Here is a 15,374-nt window from a genome sequence, read left to right as displayed (position 1 = left end):
GGGATAAGATAGAAGCTGTTATTGATGACCTATTGTCCAGGTAACGCTTTAAAATATTAAATATCCCAAAGGGCAAAAACTGTTTTAATTTGTATTTCTTCTGCAATGGGGACTGCTTTGTCCTTTGTATATATATGTGTATATATTTCGCTTTATTATCGTATCTAGATTGCTATACTTATTTGTTTGTATATATTCAAATCAAGATTGCATATATTTGTTTCAGAATTTATTTTCGTGCATATGAACACTTAAAACGTAATGTCTCTTTAATTTCAGGGGGAAAAAATTCAGTTAAAAAAAATGTGTCCTTCGTACCAATCCCAAGGTCGTAAAATTGTAACACGCTAATATAAATTATATGCCACTTATATAATATGCCGCTTAGCTCGCTTCATTTAGATTTTTCATGAATTGGACATTTCCGTAAAACGTGATAAACATATGTAACACATTGATAATCTTGTGTCGTGCATATAAAAAATTACATGTTAATGAGTAGAATATATATGAATACCTAAAACATCATGTACTGTACAAAAGATATTAACTTTTTAATTCATAATTCAGCATTACACAAATGGCCATCAAATTCATTTCTGTGACGACCGCACGCACCACAGTATTAATAATGAAACAGATCGACGGTGGGTGGGCTGCACGGATTCGTGCATGATTGCCAAGTTGAGAAGAGACAGTGGCACTGGTTCCCTAAGTCGCATGTGTTGACAGTGAGTGTAAGGTGGGAGCCACGGTGGTGAGATGTTAACTACCTCGCCTGGTATACAGGACGGTCGTGGGTTCGATCCCGACTCTGACGTCTCCTGTATAATTGGAGTTTGCATGTCGTCCCTCTCTTCTCCCCGTGGTCGTGTCGATTTCCCTCCGGGTCCTCCGTTTTTTTTTTTTCACCCCTCCATATTTAGAATGAACGTGCTGCTGTACATTTCCACACGATAAGCCACTTCATTGGGCTATCATATGTGATGGGCAGGTCGCTTCTGAAAACGAGCTCTATAGCTCCGTGGGCCTTACCTGCCAAAAAAGAGTTTAGTTTAAGGCTCAGGGAGATAACAGATAAGACCTCTCCTATCCTTTCTGACATCCCTCCACCCCCCCCAGTCCCTCCCCTTTTCTTGCCACTCCCCCTTTCTCATCTTCCTTAACCCCCCCCCCCTATCCTCTCTTGCACCAAAGCCCATAATGAGTTGCCTGTTTGCCTGCCTAGGGCTTCCCTAAGGCACATGCATGCATTATTCAACACTTATTTAAATAAAGTTGGCTTCAAAGTAATTTGCATTTTTGTACTTTTTTTCACACCATTCTTCAGAGTTTATTGCGGGGAATGCAATTAATGGCGGCTCGCAGCGTTTTTCAAAATCCTTGTAAATAATTGTATTTGCATTGAGGCAACATGAATATCCGGGAATTTTGATTTTCTGTTGCTCCCTTATTCGAATTTCAGCAGAGCTGGTAAGACATTTAATATTGTTAAAAATAGCCACGAGGGAAATTGAAATATATTCCAAAAATATTCATTTGTTTTGACAGTTTTTGTATGTATTTATAGAAAGTTTAATCCTGTATTTGTCTACGTTAAATGTCTATTTCAGAACCTTGGAAAGAAAAAGCAACATGTTTACATGTAGAACCAACAGGTGAGTCAATGAGTAGCTATGTATCGCGTGCTATTAAATTGTAAACGTTAACACAATTCATAGTGTGCAAAACTGTGCAGTTACCGGCCATATTTTGTCACGTTTTACATCAAGCATGCATACATGAATAGATATAGATTGCCTTAAATTGTCTGAGCTGACAATAAAGGGCAATTATCGGCTATAACGAGCAATCTCTCATCACCGGCTGACTTCCTAGGCTGCTGCATTTGTAGCCTACAGATGCAGACCCTATATGAACAAAAAACCCCACATAAATCCTCTTGATCCGCACCTGTTCATCATTGTCACAATTCATCATTGTCTAGGTCAAGGCTGGCTTTTGTTTCCGATTAGTCAATCTATTGGGAACATTTGCAATGTTCTCCTGGGCTTTTTGTTGCCTTATCACAAGCCTGTTTCTCAATACTTAAAACCCTCCAGCCATCAGGGCCGGTTGTTATAAAGTCCCCCTTGAGTCTGACACAGCTTAATGTGAACACTTTGAAGGTATAAGGTGGGAAATGAATTGTTGTTCGTGTATTTTATTTCATCCGAGCTTGGTGCATTGTGTTTGTTTCATTGGGTTTAAAGAACGCGATGATGGGGGAACTTCATCTTTAATGCAGAATGGTAATTACAAAGCGACACTAACTTAATAGCACACTCTTCGCCGCACTATCTTTAAGTGTGGATGGATTTAAAATGTCACGTGGTAATGCCAGATAAGCAGCAATTCAAAGTTGCTGCTTTCTCATTTCCACTCGTGATAATCCATAGTATGTTTAAACTCATCGTACGCTTCATGTGCACTCCGAGTGAATATATTAACATTTCATACAAATGTTTGCTCTGTTGAACTCCAACATCGTGTTTGGCTCATGGCATTGCCCCATATATTCCAGTTGAATAATATGAATATCAAAATTAAGGTAATTAGTAACGAGTGTTAGCTCAGGCATACTTTCCAAGTTTGCAAATGCAGCACCATTTATTTGTCTTACACAAGCTCTTCATCGCCCACTTTCACATTATTTGCTTTAAAAGAGAAAGATAATTCATTATTGTTAATGACAGTGGGAAAAAAAGGACTTGATGCAGATTTTTAGAAGAAGAAATTATGCAGATTTCAAGTGTTGGGCTTCACACTTGGGCGAATCTGTAGCGTCTCCCTTGGCCATTCCACAACAGATCACATTCGTTCATGGAATTTTTTATTTTTTTTAATAAGTGTACCTTTAAATCCAACACTAGCCGTTGCAATTATATCCACCCATATTAAAGTGTAATATCTGAGTATCCACCATAATAAAACTATTTTTTCCCCACGCTATAATATGAATGGTCCTACATGCACCACACGTATATCCTGTTGCAAGCTTACTTCTTGTACGCTAAGGGCCCATTATTGCGTGAGGGTCAGCTGTTTGAATAATAATGTTTTCTCCCTTCTGTGACTGTTCTCTATTCACATTTACTGACCTCATTTCTCGTTCCATCACGAAACTTCCTTCTCTCCCGCTGTCTCCCTCTGTACTCCTCGCGCCCTGCACCATACTCTCCATAACCAAAGTTCTAGTTGCATCTTCTCTGTCTCTTCTAAACACATACCCAAACTATATTTGTGGCCTCCATTATTTTCATGCCCCGAGCCCATACACAAACCCCTAATTGAGATTTGAAACTTCATGGATGTCATTAAATTAAATCTACGCTTTGTTCGTGGTTATGTAAAAATACATAGAATGAACGTTGATTAAATGTGCAGCAAGTGCATGGGAGAGTTAAGTGGTTTTTTTTTACATACTGAACTCGGTTACAGTGCTGCAGGTCATTCTCTTCAGTTAATTCCGAGAGTTTATCAAAGGGAAATAGAATTGGAGTTTCAGGTGAACTTCACAATACCCGGATGTAGTGTTGGTTCCAATGCTAATATGAAAATGTTCTTATTATGTGGGTTAATAGCACACTTTCGGTGGGATCTCTTCTATTGGACAATAACAAAGGATGAATACTAAACACAATTTTCGAAAAAATTCATGTCGACGGCATGTGATGTGCAGCGAGCTAATTTAAGGCGGATTATTTGCGTATGGCCAATTGGTCCCATATATGTGTAATGTACATCATGTTTTAGAATTGTTTCAAATGGAATATAAAACATTGGATTATATCATTAATTTTAAAAGCACTGTTCTGGAATTGATTTAGCCACTGAATATTTCTCTTGTTTCCATTCAGTTTCCAGCACGATGCTCGAAAATGATGTATTCATTGATTGGATTTTTATATATTTTTTTCATACCGTGCAATTTGGCTGTCTTGAGTCATTATAAATTTATGGTACACACCTCGAGGCAGCACGTGTGAGTACTGTTGTGTTGAGATAGGACGTTTATGATATTATAAATATGACATTTATTATATAAATAAATGCTGCATAATAAATGCATCATTTCGGAAACTGAGAAATGTAGTGTGGATATTTTCTATTATTTTTCAAAATTATATCCTAGATCTGGATATTTTATGAAGGAAGCATATTCAATTCTCCTGATTCCACATTGGTTGATTGTTGTGAGAATCCACAATTTTTCTATGGGTGATTCCCATATTATGTTCTCAGTTCAATTAACCTGGAATCTAACAGTGATTTTGCCATGGAAGATTCGAGTCATAAAAGGAAAACTGTCAAGTTTCCATTCCGAATGTAGCTTATCCAACCATTGCTAATTCCAGCTCACCACAGAGGTGAATTATTACAAGCTCCAGGCAACCGGAATGACTTGTGCATGGAACTGGTCCAATACAATCAAAATAATCTGGCGTGACAATTGAAAAAGACTGGCAGAGTGGAATTGCCATTGAAACATATGGCCGATGCCTATATAATTCATTTCCGTGGTGATTCTAGTCGATGACCAGCTGGCTGGCTGACAACTGAGAATACGAATAACACTGGTGAGGCAGTGGGTCCTGGTGGTTAAGGCCTGGAAGAAATTAGGAAGATGCACTGGGCATTCACTGGGCTCCTAACCAACGTCATGAGGCAAATGATAATTTCAGATGTCTCACAAGATGGCACCCTTGATGCCTCTGCTCAAAGGAGATGGAGACATCCAGGAATATGCAAAGGATCGAGGTATCAATCTTGCAGGTCATATCTTGAAGCTGTGGGGAAAGGTGATGCAAAGAGATCAGGGAGAACGAGTTGACTATATATTGCCGTTATAACACGGTGTTATTGATGGTGGTCAGTTTCTTTAATCTATAATCATGCACTTCTGGCAATTCACTGGCCTTAATTGTACATTGAATTCTGAGCAACGAGCCTTGAAAATAATACCGGTTCGGTAAACCAACAAGGGCTGTAACGTGGCGCAGTGGTCAATGCACTGTGCTATGAATGCAGAGACCCGAGTTCAATTCCCGGACACGGATATCACCAATGGTGAGTGATAACCAAAGCAGCCCTGGACACCCTCCACTTGTTGTGATGTGTTATGAAGCGTGGTCGAACAGCGACCAACATGATCGACGTGACGTGGGGAAGCCAAGAGCTCTCGAGCTCTCTAATTAAGCAAACATTGCAAAGTCATTCTGGTGTTTGACCTCTCCAGGCGCCAATGGGAGCAGTTAAACCGTTTCCCATGTGACCAGGGAGAGTGTATGCCGTTTCCGGACATGGATGGGGCATGCCGGGCGGACTGGTTGCCCTGCACGTGAGGAGGAGGCTGAAAAGTGGGCTGACGTCCACTCAAATAACATGTATTTATTTATCGACATATATTTTGTTAATTTACATGGTTGTTTGACTGTGGAAAGTCACGTCAAAGAGCATTCGCTAAATAAATGAAAACTGCATTCTAACATTTCGAGCACAACTTATTCCTCCCACTACATCCTTTACTGGACTCATTGTGACTCAGAGCTATGGTGCCACCCATCGATGGTGGCTCTGGGGACAGGCAGTCCCGTCGACTCAACGGGTAGTCTGCCTAGACTATAAGGCTCACATAACCTGAGAGACGGTGAGCTTTAGGGAGATAAATAAGAGGCAGGATGGAGTGGAGGCCAGAGGCCAAATTGCCATTGGGATTAAGTTGAGTAACAGAAATGTGGTGGATAACAGACGACTACATTTATGGACAATCCCAGCTGGGGCAATGTTTTCGACAAAGTGCACCGGTATGAAGTTTGTTTTGACCAACAGCACTCTTTTTTCTCTTCCCAGTTTGTAAAATGTATTTGTGCACACGGTATGTTGTGTGTCCTCTTGTGTGCTCTCTTTTGTAAATAATAAAAACCATTCATACATTATGTAATTAAGTAGATGTATACGCTGCTGCAGGACATTTTCCCCTGGAGGCGAACACGGGTCAACATTGTGCACATACAAGGAGTGTCTTGATTGACATTAATGTTGCGTGGTAGACACAGATATAGGAAACACTTTCTTGTGTATATATTTGGCTGGCTGTCAAGTTTGATGAATTGTCGGCAAGTAACAAATGGCTGCTTGTAAATTACATGACTGAAATAATCTGCCTTAGTCAGTGACCCTGAGTTTAAAGGTTAAAATAGCTGAATGAACCCCTTCAATGACAATGCAATTATTTACAAGAAAGTTTATAATATGCTCATTGGTTGTCCACATTGTAACGTGTATATTTTTAATGTACAAAAATTGTAATTTACCTTGGAAGATGCATCTTATACTGCTCAGTAACTGAAAAATACTTGTAATTTCACAGGCAATTAAACAAAACTATAATCTATTTGTATATTTTATTATCAATTTGTACATACACGTTGTAGACTGCATTTTCTAAAGCAATCTGAGGTCCAGCTTTGTGGGATATAATTTTAGTTTTTTTACATAAATCAGATGTGTTTTTTTTTATGGCAGTAATACATATACATATGGACCTCCTCTTAAAATAGGGAATATATTGTTTGCATGTGCATTATGTAATGGTTGTACCTGTACATATATATACATGTATGACACGGCTTAACAAGTAGGCTTTCGCGACCAATATCATCCACAATACAGGTTTTTTTGGGTTAGATCGCGTAAATATAAATGTGTCGTTAAACCCGCCACCACTTGACACAGCCAATTAGTAAGGTTTGTCACGTGAACAGAACATGCCTATTCGTTACTAGTACAGCACACTAGTGTGTTGGAGAGATTGCAAATGTCGTGGATTTACTCTCTGCTTTCCAATGGCCAGATTAAATTTGCAACATTACGTGCGTGTGTATTGAGGTTATTAAGACATTTAATGGCCAATTATGTATCATGGGACCTCCTTTGCCAGAACCAAAATATGAGAATAGGTTTTCCTCTTTTTTCTGGCAACAAAACAGGTGTTAAGATGTTAAAACACCAAACTGAAACATTTTACAATGAATCATGTCTACATTAACCACAATACTTGTGGTCATAATACAAAAAAACATACTCTGATAATATATGCATTGTCTTTGAAACGGATTGGTCCACACCAGAGACAGCTTTCTTTGAAGCCTCGTCTCAAAAGGTGTTAGTCCAGAGGACCAGAGGACGCTAAAAGGCCTTTTGGCATCCTCTGGTCTAACACCCGTTTGAAACTAGGCTCCAAAGAAAGCTGTCAATGCATATATTATCAGAGTATATTTTTTGTTTGCATTCTGACCACAAGTATTGTGGTTTATGCAGACATGATTCCTTGTCAAAGGTTTCAGTTTGGTGTTTTAACATCTTAACACCTGTTTTGTTGCCAGAAAAAAGGGGAAAACCTCTTCTCCAATTATGTATGTCAAGCTCACTTTCTTTATTTGATGCTTCGCCTCCAACTCAAAACTCTCCAGTTCACTTATGTCCCCCCCCTCTCCCTTCCCAGCATCCACTCGCCTGCTGAAATTTAACACCACATTCTATACGAGAATCTTTGAGCTCCCTCCTCAATTCCCTTCTCATTAATCTTACCAGCAGCAGCTTCTTCATGGCATGCACCCCCTTTTCCATGGCGATAATAATCCCAATATTATTTGAGCGCCCACTGCTTTTTGTCAGAATACTTCCCCGTATACTTAAACTTGTCTCAACTTGTCCAGCTGTTGTTCATTAATGATTGTGATTTTTAGCCTACTGCCCACCTCTCCATAAGCTATTCATGAATTTAGTTTCTTGCATGTTTCCTCTCACTTCTAGCTGTAGTTTAATATATATACGTAACAATGTTGTTAGTGTCTCAAAAAAGGACACTTTAATCGAGTTTTCTCTGGATTCTGCTGCATTCCATCGCCGATATGTACAACTAATCCTGAGCAAGTGAAAATTAATAACAAAAGTTTAACTTTACTTTTTTCACGTTCTTGGCATGATAAAAAAAAACTCGTCTTGTCTTGCTGACGTAGTGTTTTTTTTCTAGTTGAAGGAGACTGCAGATTTTCATGAGCTAGCGGGGAAGCTTGAAAAAGTAGTTGATGAGGAGAAAGGGTGAGTGAGTGAGCAAGCATGACTTCATCTTGAGTATGTGTGTATGAATGTGGAACCTCTTTCGCACTGTACGTAGCCAACTATGCTAATTGGAGGTGCGGGGGAAGGATAACAACATAAACACAAAAAGCAGTTCTAAAGGAATGAGTTTTCAATCTAGATGATCCAAAGTGCATACTTCCAATGGCTTCCTAATATCGAAAGGAAGAGCATTCCAGACGGCCGCAGACATGCAATCTGAAAGCGCGCGATGCGGTGACCGTCTTTGTTCGACGGCTAGCCACGAGCCGCTGGCTGCGAGGATGACCGGAGGTCACGTGATGGTTTATGCTCCTTGACGAGATCGGCGAGGAATTGTGTTTCATTTGTGACGGAGGCGCAGCGGATGAACTTGAGCAACGTGCAGAAGGACATTGAGCCGAGCGTGAGGACGTACAGGAGCTGGCAGAGCCGGTATTAAAACAGCGAGCACCACCAGGAGCGGTGACCCTCGTCTGACAGCTGGAATATAAAAAAAATTGCGTAACAAAAATAAAATGCTAAAATTTAAATTTTCTGAAGAATGTAAGCTTTTAAAATGAAAACTGCAAATGTGGTCAAAGCTCCATTTGTGAAGGTGAAATATGACACAATTGCACATTTATGCTAATGTGAAAACTACTTAAGAGAATACAGTTAAGGGTTGCAGAATGAGGATTAAAGTTAGATAAGATAAGGCTTTAGTGAACATGCAATAATAATTTTACACTTAGTTGCAATGGCTTGGCTAATTGCAATTTGGCAAGAATGAACACCTATTTTTATGATGGTAAAACATATCTGAGAACATGATGTGAAATTACACACATGCACACTCTCAATACATCATATCAGCATCCCGCCGTGAATGGACTCAATTGGTTTATTAATACAAAGTAGATAAATCTATCAAATCTATCACCGTAGATTCGGAATTTGCATCACGGCCAACAAAGACTTTGGACCTCACAAGTCCCCACACAATGCTCCGTTTAATTTCTGAAGGCGACGGGAATTCTTTGTGCTGGAAATAAAGAAAGTTGAATGTTTTGTTATTTGTAGTTTCACAAAGTGTGTGATGTTGTACGTATTTATTATCAGCAAAGCTGCAGATGTTTGGCCCGAAATCCTCTTACATTTTTGGTTTTGCGGTGTCAATAACGCTGATTGCAGACCAGGGGCTCGCCCAAACATCGAGAGGTCAGGTCAAGTTTCTCTTAATATCCTGAATCAGACTTCAGAATGTGTAAATGACGAAAAAAGAAAGATCCCAAAGAATGTTCAAACTAAGATTAAGGTGTATGGAAGTAGTGAAGCGTGAGAGTGCATGTGACCTGACCGCAGCTGTAAGTGAAGCTCTCCTCCCCCCAACCCCCCAAAAACATAATCCCACCATCCTCCACGCATTCCACGCGGTCTGAATTCTCTCTAAAGAGCTAACCTCCCAGAGCGCTGTTATTCCCCTTGAGAAAAATGGGTATACGTCCCGGGGTCTCCGATTTAGATTCCTGCTGAAGGCCGGCTAAAGACGAGGCAAAGATTTAGGACTTGGACTTGTTACATCTGAGCCTGGACGCTATAGTTTGTCATCGGAGTATGAAAGTGGTCTATTAATTACCAATGTGAAGTACGTATTAAATTGTCCGCGAAAGTTTGTTTTATTGGTTGGTTTGAAAAATAAAACACGGCCATTACTTTTACGACGTATTACGGTGTTGGAATAGCAAAGCTAAACTTTAAATCTAACTTTTATTAGAATACGCATAATTCTCAAAGTTCACACTTCCGCTTGTTCACTTAATGTTTTATGAATGTAGCGCTATATAATATTTAGATTTTAGTTTTCCTCATGTGTGTTATTTTAAACCATTTATACACACACTTTACAAATGTATTAATTGTTGTATGAGGGAGGGTCTTTCCAGGAAATACTTGTCAAAAGTGATCAAATTAGATGCCGGTTTTACATATGTATGACTAAATCTACGTGTAATGATTTGTATTGTTATAAAAACAAATATCAAATGGTCAAATATTCTAAACATGAAACGTCTACGAAGACTAATCAAATAATAATTGACTAAAGTGACTTTGGTTTCTTGTTGAGTGTATCTGTAAGTAACGTCTCGTCGAAAAAACGAATAAAACCCGAAAAGTATGCAGAATTCTTTTAATTCATTTTTCTGTTGTCGCACTGACAAATATTTGATGTGTCATTGCAAATCAACAATGACAAAAAGCCCGGAATATATAATGGGCAAGAAAAGAACCAAGAAAGAACCCAGAGATGGGGAACAATTTGTTTTCGACGACGGGGGGGGCCTGCCCCTTGTTGTGGGGGTCTGAGACGCTAAGTGCGTCGCGTGTTTCCACCTGTCTGACGGCGTCTTGTCCCACACTTTGTGTGTTTACATCCTGGGTGGCTTTCACGATGCGCTGGAAGCTGTCTCTGTCTCAAGCACTTCTCGTCATGTGCCCCAGCTTTTTTGGTCTCGCCCGGAAACCCCCCTTCCTCTGCCGCGCAGCCATATTCAGATAAGCCTCCCCCTCCCCCTTAACTTGTATTTAAGACCATTGGAACCTCATTTGCCAGTAGCGAAAGTCTATGCACACATGACTCTTTGTAAAAAAAGGTGTCAGTTTTGTTGCCAGATGAAAGGGTAAAAAAACAATTATCATATTGTATTTAAGAGCTTGTCTCTTTGATTTTTCCCTCACTTGGTACAGTAAATTTAGCTGTGACGGTCCCACCTGATGACGGAGACTTGTGTTGCCTCCGAAACGTCGTGATTTATTATTTTATTTCCATTATTATTTATATTTATTATTATTTATTTTTTATTATTTATTTTTATTTTTTACCTACGTGACTTTACCGAAAAACCCTAAGAGTATGAATCCTTGCAGTCACGAAAGCTTCAAATCTAGAATAATCCCAACTATTTGCACTACTAAAAGCAGTCCCCTTGCAATAATTAAGAATACAGTCAGCATTTATTTACGGTTTGCCTTTTTTTGTTTGTTACTTCAGTAGAATCCCACTGATAACTTGATGTGTGGGTAATACCGTGAAGCATATATATTATTAGAATCACTCTAGTCTCCAATCCTTCGTATACAGTATTGATATTTACAAAGGCATTATCAAACTAATTGATGAATGAAAAACCGCTTAAAGGGAAGTATTGATTGAAAATACTCACGACACATCTCGGTTTTATCAGGAATCTGGAAAGCGCACGGGAAACTATTCCATCCCTTCCAAACGGTAATAGGTATCCTGTCAGAAACAATTACTTTGTATTTAAATTCTGGCAGTGGTTTATACATATACCATGACTCACAGCTGCGTGCCTTTAAATATCCACCACAATCTGCCTATTGCATAGCGATGCTTTACATTTAGAATGTCGTTGTACACACTGCATTTGTATTGTTTTACTGTAATAATATTTTCTTGGCAAATATATTAGCATGCAAATAAGTAAATAATTGGCATTGTCAATTTTTTTACTTTTAATGTGATTAGAGTTTTTTTTTTATATATACTGAAAAAATGTCTGCAAGATGGTAATTTTATCTTCTCTGAAAGTACGACAGTACGTAACTTTATTGTATTCTGATAACTTTACTTTCTTTATCTGAACAAAGATGTTCTGGCTTACTGTACCAAGCAATTCCAGAATAATTTATGAATGAAACATAAAAGCAGTATTCAGCAGGAGCAGAGAGAAGGAAATAATGTTAATGTTTACTATGATGATTACATAAGCGCTATAAGACTAAGCCATCTCCACAGCTCGAACAAAAAACGGAAGATAATGATACCAGCCGCAGGTGCAATTTTAAGATCCAATGCTAATTTCTCTCCGCAAATAGAGTTTCAAGACCAAAATGCTGATTTCTTTTCTAGGAACGTGGAATATTAAAGCTAATGAAACATAAACAGAATCATATTTATATCTCCTTCGGTGTTTATTACTTGTGTCATTTATTTGCAATGAAATAACACATTGTTTAAACTCAATTTGTTACTTTTCATGTTTTTAAAATCACATGTAATTTTATATTGTTTTTGGGATTTCATCTTTAAAATGTGAAAGCAATTTTTCTTTTTACAAAGTAGGCAAAATATGTTTTTATTATATTCAGAGTAATGGTAATTCATATATATCCATTTAAATTGGCAGCATTTAATTATTGGGGGTTTGTTAGATTGGCAATAAACTATAATGATGAACATGCTAACAAAACATTCATAAAGTATTTTTGATTCTATTCTATCATGTTGTCAGTTGTTTTGAATGAGTATTTTGGACTTTCAGAGAAATGTATCGCATTTGCATTATCATCTTGTTTTTTTACAAAGCGGAATTCCAAACTGCCCAATTCTTAAAAATAATGCTTCGGCATTCTGACCACTTTCGATCCCTGAAGTCACAATATATTTCCCTGGGCACTCTCCTTATACCCACGTACTTACACAACCGCCTATTCCATTTTCTGATATGGTTGATACAAGAGGTTGTGCACCACAGGAGCAGACGTGCAAACACACAGACACGCGCACTCACGCTCATTGGCCCACACAATAAGATGACGTGCACTTTGTGAACGTGGGCACAACCGTTCAATGATAAGCCCTCGCATTTTTAAGATTTGTTAATACTTCCTCGATTAAAATGCAGGTGCTTGTATGCATATCTCAGCAGTCGTTAACATCAAAGCCGGGGATGTGGATGTGGCAACCTGCTGTGATTTCCCATCATTTATCATAAGCTGCTGTAACCATCATTGCCCTTATTTGCATGCTATTACTAAATTGGTCTGGGAAGATTCATTGGATGACATCACGGAAGATGAAATCACCACGTTTTCGGTGGAAAATTGCATTGCTTCAATATTGAATTGCTTTGAGAAGCGAAGAAAGGTGATATATAAGGCTTATTTATTTTTAAAATAGCCCTTTCCATTCTTTGATACCATATATGTGTGCTTTAGGACACCTTTGGCTCACACCAAATAAATCTGTGCCTGAATAACCTACAGCCTTCCAAAAATAATATTGTCTTCTGTGTGGGTCACCTATGATGGCTGCTTGCCGAGACGGTGTTCCAAACCAGTGAAGCCACTCAGCTTTATACTGAATCACAAAACCAAAACCGGGATTTTGATTGGCAATTTTTTTCCTGTGGAGGTGGGGGGGTGAGCGGGGGAGGGAGGGGGAAGAGTGTGGTATGAGACTAGAGAGAAAGAGGGAAAGAAATGCGGTTTTCTTTGCAAGCTCAAGGGCCACAATTACCGAAACGATGCTCTGCTGTGCCAAGAGGCCGTGTGCGGAATGGCAATCACCTGCTTAGGATGCCATTCACCTCCCGACCTCCCTCTCCAGAGCAGTGAACGCACACAAACCTGCACAAAGCTGCAGACACAGCGTGCGCGGACACACACCATGCTGGGTTAGGCCTCTTTGTGTCAGGAATTTGCCCAGTGCAAATTAGGAGCCTGCGGTCAGCCTATTTACCGCTCACTCCTTTGTTGCGTTGTGTTGGACAGCCCCACCTCGCCCCAAGACCACCACCACCCCTGCTGCTCCCCTTTTCCCTCCCTGGATCGTGATTTTGAACAAACCTCATACTTTTATGGACACACACAGGGAGGTAAAGAAATTTTAATCTTCAGTGCCCTAGTTACACATCAGTGGATCTATTTTCCAAAGCTCGGTGCCAAATAAACTTTACTTTTTTCTGTTAGCTACGTTATGTGTATATATGTTCACTAAACTAAGCATGAGCCTTTCCCTATGTATTGGGCAAGGAGTGTATCGAAAACAAAAGAATGTTTCTGCAGTATTAATAGGTAACAATACAAATTGAATTCCCCGGAAGATTAATATTATTTTTCATATTAAAAGAGTTTGATTATTATTGTTCACTGTCTGGAAGAATATTTTAATTATATTGCAGGCGGGCAAAGTAGATTGCCACTTTGCATTTAACGTTCATTAAACAAGGCATTTAATATGTAATTAAAAACATGTTTTTTTATTTTGGGCAGTTGGTAAAAAAATGAAAGCAATTTGTAATATATTAGTGATCATTTAAAAAATATTTCTAATTTCTAAGACCTAAAAGGGTGATGCGAATTCTTTCGACGGCAATAATTGTGTTGGCGTGGATAATGTTATTGTGTTGTCCACAATAACAATACCTGCATGTGGACTGCAAACAAAACACAAAGACCTTGTCATTTAGAATTTCATAGCTTGACTTAAAAGCAAGAATAACTCATACAGAATTATTGGCAAGCGATTACTATTATTATTTGACAATACATACCCACCTGCATCCCACCCCCCTGTTATAATAATGGATACAGCTAGCAACGCTGGTAACCAGTGAATTCTCTGCTTTGGTACTTGATGAAACAGACCATCACTTGCGCTGCGAAAAGCCTGGCAGCTGGCGTTTTCCCACTCCGTGCCTGTGAATAAGCTTGGCAGCTTCTGCTTTGGGGGCGAGGGATCGAACACATTTATGTAGTTTATCCACTTAAAACACTGTGTGCAAACAGAGTCATTAACTTACGATGTTTACCCATCACTTGCACATTCCTGCCCGCCGCCTGCCTACTGGTGGGTGTTTGCTAAGGCGGTGATGTGGCTGGTTGCTGAGGCAGCTCGGGGTTGTGGGGGGGATGCGGTGGATATGGCAAAGGTGCTTGGGAGGTCAGGGGAGAAAAGGCAGGGGAAATATTAGATACGGTTGGGTGAAAGGGTATAGGGCACGTATGAAAGGCCCTTTCCTTTATGTTTTTTTCTTTCTTTCTCAAGCGTTGGCCAGGAGATTTTGTTCACAGCTCTCAATATCTTCCGGATGGTTCTGGAGAATGACCAAAATGAACCCAAGGGGCCCTTTGGCCGCGCAGTGTATGCGATTGTCTTGCATGAAATGAGTTAATCATATCGCAGCGTGTGCTCTTCAGATTAATGACGCCAGTGTAATTCTCTTGCACAATCAACTCATAAACAAACCCACTGGTGGTGACTTTAGAATTCTTGATTCCTTAGATGCATTTTAAAGCTCTCTTTTTCACGTTGTGATTTTTTTGTAAGTGCACGCATCAAAATGCACACGCAAGTATTGTTTTAAACAAAACATGTTTTGTAATAGAGCTTACGTAAGTTTTGACTTGAAACTTTCGTGACTGCA

At 39.3% G+C, this 15,374-nt stretch overlaps 2 long non-coding RNA genes across 2 annotated transcripts in view; both read left to right on the top strand.

The window, feature by feature from the left end:
• LOC144722734 (uncharacterized) overlaps positions 1 to 15,374 on the top strand; it is a 214,610-nt gene that overhangs the window by 151,676 nt on the left and 47,560 nt on the right. The window lies entirely within an intron of this gene.
• The window catches only part of LOC144722735 (uncharacterized), a 63,554-nt gene that overhangs the window by 27,654 nt on the left and 20,526 nt on the right, over positions 1 to 15,374 (top strand). Inside the window, exon 2 of the long non-coding RNA XR_013586087.1 lies at positions 1,614 to 1,658. This is a non-coding gene — a long non-coding RNA (uncharacterized LOC144722735). The remainder of the gene's footprint in view (positions 1 to 1,613; positions 1,659 to 15,374) is intronic.

Source organism: Lampetra planeri, chromosome 15 (genome assembly GCF_965212315.1).
Source record: "Lampetra planeri chromosome 15, kcLamPlan1.2.h2, whole genome shotgun sequence".
In the NCBI taxonomy this organism is placed as follows: domain Eukaryota; kingdom Metazoa; phylum Chordata; class Hyperoartia; order Petromyzontiformes; family Petromyzontidae; genus Lampetra; species Lampetra planeri.
The sequence above is the reverse complement of the archived record's forward strand: the minus strand, read 5'-3'. Positions and strand labels throughout refer to the sequence as shown.